This window comes from Carassius gibelio, chromosome A2, assembly GCF_023724105.1.
Source record: "Carassius gibelio isolate Cgi1373 ecotype wild population from Czech Republic chromosome A2, carGib1.2-hapl.c, whole genome shotgun sequence".
Taxonomy (NCBI): Eukaryota; Metazoa; Chordata; class Actinopteri; order Cypriniformes; family Cyprinidae; genus Carassius; species Carassius gibelio.
The window spans coordinates 26,863,610-26,872,616 of record NC_068372.1 but is presented as its reverse complement, the minus strand read 5'-3'; the positions used below and the strand labels follow the sequence as shown (position 1 = coordinate 26,872,616).

At 34.1% G+C, this 9,007-nt stretch overlaps 1 long non-coding RNA gene across 1 annotated transcript; it reads left to right on the top strand.

Moving 5' to 3' along the window:
• Positions 1-3,698: 3,698 nt before the first annotated feature.
• LOC128023809 (uncharacterized) lies at positions 3,699-7,249 on the top strand. The gene is made up of 3 exons (XR_008186033.1): positions 3,699-3,854; positions 6,902-6,954; positions 7,049-7,249. It is a non-coding gene; the product is annotated as an uncharacterized LOC128023809 (long non-coding RNA).
• The last annotated feature ends 1,758 nt before the right edge of the window (positions 7,250-9,007 follow it).

Genomic DNA, 9,007 nt, shown 5'->3' with positions numbered 1-9,007 from the left:
ACTCCTCAAAGCAAAAATGCAACACAGGCCCATCCGCTGACAAAATCGACTTTGAGGAGGAAAACAGCATCTGAGACAAGACACACGTCAGTATATTCATCACTGCCAGAGATTTCACATGCATCATTAAATTAGATTCTACACAGAACACATTTAACTACAGAATATAAGAACATAGAGGATTATATATATATATATATATATATATATATATATATATATAATGTGTGTGTGTGTGTGTGTGTGTTTGTGTGTGTGTGCGTGTGTGTATATATATATATATATATATATGCTATTGTAAGTTTAGGATGAGCAAGTTTTTTTTTCATTAAACTATTGCATTAAACTAATCAAAAGTGACAGTAAAATTTTTTACAGTATTACAAAACAATCTATTTTAAATATATGCTGTTTGTTTAAAATGTATATTTACTAACAGATCATGAAAAAATTTTCATGGTTTCCAAAACATATTAAGCAGTAAAACCATTATCAACAGAATTATTATTATTTATTTTTTTTGAGCAGCAACTCAGCATATTATAATTATTTCTGAAGGGTCATGTGACACTGAATACTAAATTAATGAATACTGATAATTCAGCATTGTGTCACAGTATTTTTAAATATATTACAACCGACGTTTTTTTAATTGAAATATTATTCAACAGTATCATACATCTTAGTGTATTCTAGGTTAAATAAGCTGATCTGCAATAAAGTAAAAAGCCAAAAAATATTTCAGTTGACATAAAAAAAGATTGCTTGTAAAATCCATTGAAGATGTAAATGTAAACACTGAGTATAGGCCGATTTGAATAAAATCAGTTAATGTAGACGTTATTTGGCAACACACTGTAAAAGGTTTATATGCTCTAAATGCATTTAAATAGTAAAACTATTGATTTTTGAAGTGATCTTCCAATAGTATGTTCGTTGGCGACCATTTTTACAGCAGGAACAGCAGTTTCTCTCTCGGTGACCCCTGTGCGCAGAGTTACCAGCAATTGCAAGGTGAATTTACAAATTAACAAACGCAGTCCTATAATTACATTTGTTTTGACAAAATCAGTATTAGGAAGTAAGGTTATACGATGTGTGCCCGAAGGTTTTTTTGATGTGGAGAGGTTAGATTTAATCAAGCAGAAGGCAGAAGGCAGGGATGCGGTGCAGGGGACGGCCGTGTACGGGATTTGATCCGTGCAGAAAGCGGCGAAAAATGCGCGCGGTGAGCGCTCGTCTAATTTCAACCTCCCGCTGACCCCGTGTGATCTTACATCTTCGACCCAGAGCGGCAAGGACACATGGAACCTTAGACTTTATCGGTGCTGTGAATTAACGTCAATTGCATCTAGCAAGGATTGGCGGGGGATGCCTCTAACAAGAACATACGCTTTTCATTTTGACGACATTCTGCCGGCCAGATCATGAAAGCCAGATTGAGAGAGAAAGGGAGAGAGCGGTGTAATCTTCGGTAACGCTCCAACAACTTGCTATTTGCATCCCTCCGACCTCCCTTTATGAAGTTTTGAGTTTCCTCGAGTTTCAGAAGCAAATCAAGGGCTCTTCGGATGATGGAGAAGCATCAAACCCACCTGGAACGACTGGAGTGCTGTAAAAATAACGAGAAAGTACATCACAATTATGTCATATAACGTTATTACAACACGTGTTACACATTGTAAAAGAGATAATGTACTGTTATAAACACTGTGGCAGATATCACTGGATAAGTGCTGTTTATCTGTTCTTACGTTATGTACATCTGCAGTGGCTTGTTTCCAGGTGTTAGAAAAGTTTGAGGCCTCAAGGCACTGGTTTATAATCTTTTATAATCCCGAATCATCATAATATGTTTATACACTTTAAAATGCAGCCCTCTTTAATTTTTAAGTAACCTTTGGGTAAAATTACAGTGATTCTGAACCATGTTAAATGACTTTTAAACACTCTTGTTGTTACAAGATTTTACATTGATATTTTTTTTTTCTACACTGCACTTTCCTGTCCGTGTTTGAGTGTTGTTAAATCAAAGCAGGTCTGATGTGCTGTGAAAATAAACTTAAACTTGGTTGGCAAGAAAAATAGGTATAAATTAATTATTTAGTGGGTTTAACTTGTCACTGTGTCTTGACAGCACACGGCACATACCATGTCTGCACTGAGTTACCAATTGAAAATATTAAGAAAATGACTTGTGTACAGTTCTACACAATAAATGATTGAATAAAATCCAGCTCAAAATGATTTGCTGATCTTTTGTCTTTCAGACCTGCTGCTGTAAGCTGCATTTAATGTACTAAAATCAATGCGAGTGGGGAAGTTTGTAAGGAGTTTGATTAAATACACGCCAAATAAGTTTTATTTTTATAGTGCGTTTCACAGTATTTTCACATTATTGTTTTAAAACAGCTTTACTAAGCAATAGTGTCTTAATATTTTTAATTGTAATAGATTGAAATGTACAAAAATAAAATAATTGGTGTTTTACAACAATAATCTGTAGAGGCAAACATATACAATTGCTGGGATATCAGTGCCTGGATATTTGACCAGGACTCAGAAATGGTTTCTCTGAGGGCAGCTGCATATCCTAGGTCAAGAGAGAAGCATCCTGACCCGAGGATGAGCCTGACCTGTCTTAATTTAATCTATCCACCCGCTGTTCTTTGAAGACATGTTGAAGCCCGGGGGCAGAGCTGAGCTGACCATCTCACTTCTTTGACCTGATCTTACCTCCACAACTTCAGAGAAGGGGCCAAAGCAAGCTGACAAAACAAGAAATGTTTTGAGATAAAAAAAAAAAAATCCTAATTGCCATAATAAATGCCATAAAGAAATTATATTACAAATAGTGACCATTTAATTAAATGCCCTCAAAATTGAATATGATAGTGACCATTTACATTTTATGGTTTATATTATTGTGTTCTTTATAAAAATAATGTATTGAGTAATCTTAAAAGCAAAATTTAAACAAAACCAATTATACAACCTTTTAGGCAACAGGAAAGGGAAACAGAAATATCAAACCATTGTTTTGGCCCAAAAATACTACAATTATTAAACTGTATAAAACTATTAGGACACATGGCCATGTTCTTTTTTTGATTAAAGTTGAAAAATGTAAACAGTTTTTGTGGTATTTGGCAGTGATTAAATTTATATCTTACTCAAGAATATCCTGTAAATAATGGTTGCACAATGTTAAAGCAGTAGCCACAAAAACATCACACTACAATCTGTATTTTGCATTTAGTGCCTCCTTTGTGCAACTGCAGTGCAATGTGTGTAATTATATAAAACATAAGGGTTTAGTGTTCTTGTTTGTTCAGTTATCACCTTTAGACTTTTTTTTTTTTTTTTACCAACGTCAAAACAAACTAATCATAGATAATTAAACGGTCTGACAGTAGCCTTTTATTAGTTTTAAATATCAACAAAATATTGATATTTTTATTATATGCTAATGCTATACTAGATTAAGTGAGATTAGTTGTAATAGTATCAAAGATATACAGAAACTTTATAATAAAATAGATTATAACACTAAAACAGTTCACCCAGAGAAAGCGAGTCACGCGCATCAGTCGCAGTTCAATCACAGGTCTGGCTCTCTAGTGCCATCTAGTGACACCGTTCACGCAGCGCGGAGGATTCATCAAACACGTGGAGAGAGGGAGAGCAGAAGCGGAAGGTCAGGTCAAAACCATTAACTACTTATTCTCACTGAGGTTCTGCTGCTCAGATATAGTAAATATGATTTGAAGTTATGGTCAGTGATGTTTCTTGCTGATGTTTAGCACTCGCAGACTGCAGTCTTCACATTGTTGTCTCCTCATCAAGTCCTCAAGGTAGGGAGTGAACTAAAGCCAGAAAAGAAACCGAGATAATAATACTCACAGTATCTAAAATTAGCTTGTTGGAGCATGTGTTATTAAACTATTAATGTTAATCTACATTTAAACCCCCTCTCTTTAAAATCCCTTACCAAAATATCAATGGCTTATGTAACTTAAAATGATTTGCTACCACTGTCAAAAGTAGAGCAGAACAACAAGTTTAAAAGTGTAAACAATTCCGAGGCAGCCATATACTGAACATGGTTTTATAATAATTCAAGACTCACTGCATCAGTTTCATCAGAATACACCTTTCTAAAAGATGAAGTTATTATATTTAAAGTCATGTTATGAATTGCAAATAGTCATATATGTACTACCTTAGTTTTCAGTGCTCTTATGAAAATAATTTTTAGGAATCACTTACATCCTGCACAGCCTTTAGCACTGCCTCTTCTTTGGCTCTGGAGCGAACATGCATGTGGAAGACTGTGACTATTATTATGGTATTTTCTTAAAATTATAGACAATAAAAATATTTAAAAATATTTATTCGAAGAAAATTCTGCATCATATAGCTACCATTTTGAATTTAGACAGAATTCCATATTATACTGTGTCTATTCTGTTCTATTCTATTGAACTGAGCAATAAAATGTAAACAATATATAAACTTTAAAAACTGATTTGTCTAAGTTTTAAATTAAATTATTGGAGCATGTTTTGCAAATTCAATTTTTTTCTATTTTACATTTTTTACCCTTACATCAGTGAGTTACTTTGCTGTGAAATGTATATATAATTTGAATTTGTATGCAGTCTGTATTTGCATAAATGATACTAAAGCAAATGCTGAATGCAAATATTATTTAAGCAACTATTTATACAAAAATATGCAGTTTAGCTTTCTGGTTTATGTGTGTCTTGTTTGCTGAGGTTGGTGATGATGGTGGTGAGGTTGTTGGTCTTGATTGTGAGGATGATGAAAATGATGGTGGTGGGGCAGATGATGAGGAAGATAAAGCTGGTGTGGTTTCTAAAGCTGATGATGTGGAAAGTGCTGGGACGGTTGATGAGGTGAAGATGAGGATGTTCAAGAAAATGCTAGGATAAAGGTTCAGTAAATATAAAAAAGAATTTAAGCAGATGTAAAAATGTGTGAATTTTGATTTATTAAATTAAACATTGAAGTACAAATAAATTCATGCAGCTTTTGGTTTGTATAATATTCATTCAAGTACAAGTAATTATGTGCTGATTTTTGTTGCTTAAGACTTTTTTATGTAAGTTACAAATTACTTAAATTTACAATTGGAATTGCAGTTTTTTATTGTCTTTTATGGAAATGATCTGCATGTGTCTTTTTTTTAGGCATAGTTGAGCTGGTATAGGGTGTATATTTTGTCTTATGTATATTACATATTTGAATGTAGTCAGGACAGCAGAGACTTGCAGAATTCATCACAAAAACATGATCCATGATGGCCTTGATTTGTCATTACTGCCAGTACAGTAGAGCATTGTGTGTGCTGAAAACAGGGCTGAAATATACATGAACACATAGAAAGCTCACTTCACAAATATGTGTATCTAGGGTTATCCTTTTTAAATTACAGATCTGACACAACACAGCTACATTCCTCCGTCTAGACGTGTAACAGATGGTGTCAGATGTTTTTTGATGTTGTTGTCTGATGTTACTTTGGATGTGGTAATGTGTCATTTGAGACCTAACACACACCTGGATAGATTTGCACCCTGATTATGTTTAAAAGGGCAATTATTTACTGGAGTTTAAACCATTTCTGAAGACACAAAACAATATTTGCATTGTTTGATTGACTAATATACTTTTTTTTGTTAAGTAATTTATTTCTTATTTAACCTATTTTATTAATATTTAGTATTTGTATTGTAAATGAGTGCTTTTTAAAAATATTGAGCACCCCCTGAATGCAATCACACACACACACACACACACACACACACACACATATATATATATATTTCATTGTTAAGTATAAATGATTGGAATTAATCAACTTTTGTAGCATTTGTATTTTTATTAATCCACTTTTGCAGCATTTTATATCATCCTAATACACACCGTCACAAAAATGGCTCAAAATAATGTACAAAATAAGATAATACAAGTTTGCTGTAGTTTCTCACAGAGTGAAGCACATGAAGCTCAGTATCCGTCTTACCTGGAACCTGGTTCCTGTCAGTTTGGACTAGGAACAGTAAGAGAAGCCAGGCATGAGTGCCTATACATGGTGGTTTGGGTGATCGTTTGTGAAACACACACCCCCACTGGCAAAAGTAGATTTAAATTCCTGTTACTACCTCATGTTTTGAGAGTGTATCTTTTTACATTTTATCTTGTCATCCAGGTTCATGTGTTTACAGTGAGGTATTTGACATTTACCAGTACTTCCTGTTTGTCCGAAGCATTTTTAAAGGTTTTGTTCCACAGAACACTTCCATAAAAATAATTTGAATCATAATTATTATCTTCATATATAAAGAAAAATGAAAGGGCATTCACAAAGTTTTATTAAACAAATGATAATTAAAATTAAGTCCAAAATATCTTTGTTTTTTTCTTTTTACAGTTATTATTTTCTGCTTGATATATGCTAATACTGCTGTACTATTAAATACATTGGACAACAACAAACTCCAACACTTGTGTTTTAATTCAAAAAGGCCTATGACAATAAAAGTGACCTATTGTTAAAACTCTCCTGTTTTTGTGGGAAATCAGTTGGTTGTCATTTGACTAATTTTATGCTATGGAAATAAAGATTCCTAATAATAATGTTTGAGAAACAGGCAATTATTGTATTATTATGCTATCGATCCTATCTTTTGAAACAACATTTATGATATAATCATCCCAAGATTCCTTGTTTCATTACATTCTAATATATATTGCTAAAATAAATCTAATTGAAATAAGAATATACTAAATTAATCAACATTTATAATAGCTCTGTATTAAGATTAAAATGAAGGTCAGATAGTGATTAGACAATCTTGTATGATTTCCTTTACAGGTTTAGTCATCTAGTGCCATCTAGTGACATCATTTCCACACCAGGGAGATCAGGTAATAATGATTAACTACTGAAACCCTTAGGATTCTCAATCATTCTAATGTATTTGAGTTGTTGTTATCAGTGATATTTCTTGCTGATGTTTAGCACTCGCAGACTGCAGTCTTCACATTGCTGTCTCCTCATCAAGTCCTCGAGGTGGAGAATGAACTAAAGCCAGAAAGAGAGATAATACTCATAGTTCTCACTTTCCAAAATGTACAATGTGCAAAGTAACAGCCAAAACAATTGCTACAGTTACTTGTATCTTACTTGAATAAATATGATAAAATAAATGAAATAAACAAATGACAGAAATCATCTCTTTTCAGACCAAGTCAAGACCTTTTTTTAAATATAATTCAAATTGCTGACCTCGTGCAACTGAGGGGAGAGAATATGCTTGTTGTATTCTACATTTCATTTTTTTTGCATTTCAACATGATCTACAGTTACAGGAACTAAAGGAATAACTCTGTTGATGCTTACTGTAAATGTGTTAACAGTTCAACTCACTAAGATTAGTGAAAAGCATAGTGGAAAAAAGTCACAACAGTTATATTCTAGTGAAAATTTATAAAAAAAAAATCACTTACATCCTGGACATCCTTCAGCATTGCCTCCTCATTGGCTCCTGAGTTAACACGCATGTGGAAGACTATGATTGCACTGATGTTTTCTGAAAAGGTAGAAATTATGCTATTTATTTACTCCAAGGAATTTGATGACATTATATCTTATCATCTACATTATTTTGTATATTCTATTCTATTCTATTCTATTCTATTCTATTCTATTCTATTCTAATAAACTGAAAATACAAGAATGAAAATATATTCAATATCTATGCAAACAATATTTGCAGTTTAGCATTTTTGATAGCTGGTATAATCTACTTTTCTGCTGGGATGTTGATGAGGATGCAGAGGTTGGTGATTGGTTGGTTGTAGGCAGGGAGGATGAAGATGGTGATGTTGGTGATTGGTTGGTTGTAGGCAGGGAGGATGAAGATGGTGATGTTGGTGATTGGTTGGTTGTAGGCAGGGAGGATGAAAATGGGGGTGAGGTTGGTGATGATGTTGGTGATTGGTTGGTTGTAGGCAGGGAGGATGAAGTTGGTGGTGAGGTTGGTGATGATGTTGGTGATTGGTTGGTTGTAGGTAAGGAGGATGAAGATGGTTGTGAGGTTGGTGATGATGTTGGTGATTGGTTGGTTGTAGGTAAGGAGGATGAAAATGGGGGTGAGGTTGGTGATGATGTTGGTGATTGGTTGGTTGTAGGCAGGGAGGATGAAGATGGTTGTGAGGTTGGTGATGATGTTGGTGATTGGTTGGTTGTAGGCAGGGAGGATGAAGATAGTGATGTTGGTGATTGGTTGGTTGTAGGCAGGGAGGATGAAGATAGTGATGTTGGTGATTGGTTGGTTGTAGGCAGGGAGGATGAAGATAGTGATGTTGGTGATTGGTTGGTTGTAGGCAGGGAGGATGAAGATGGTTGTGAGGTTGGTGATGATGTTGGTGATTGGTTGGTTGTAGGTAAGGAGGATGAAGTTGGTGGTGAGGTTGATGTTGATGAAGATAAACCTGGTGAGGTTTGTGATATTGAGGTTAATAAAGATGAACAGTTAATATGATAGTGTGGTTGATGAAGGTGATATAAAGGATGGTGGAGAATGTGCTAAGGTTGTTGATGAAGAATATGAAATAAATATGAAATATTTATTTATATTCAGGAATGTTTTAATTCCGGTTTGTCACAAAAGAATAAACAGATGCTGGATTGTAGTTTGTTTATCATTAATTACTTTAGTTAATTAGTTAGTTCATTCTTACCCTGAATGCATATCTGATTATAGTCAGCACAGCAGTCCCTGTTTGTGACGCAGAACTCATCACAAAAACACCCACCACGGTTGCATTGGCTATTCGTTCCAGAACAGCAGAGTACTGTGGGTACTGCACACTGACCTGAAAGATATAAGACATGAACACAGAACACTCATTTAACAAAGATGTTCATCCTTTACTTTTCTATGGCTTTCCTTTTGTAAAACACAGATCTGATGCT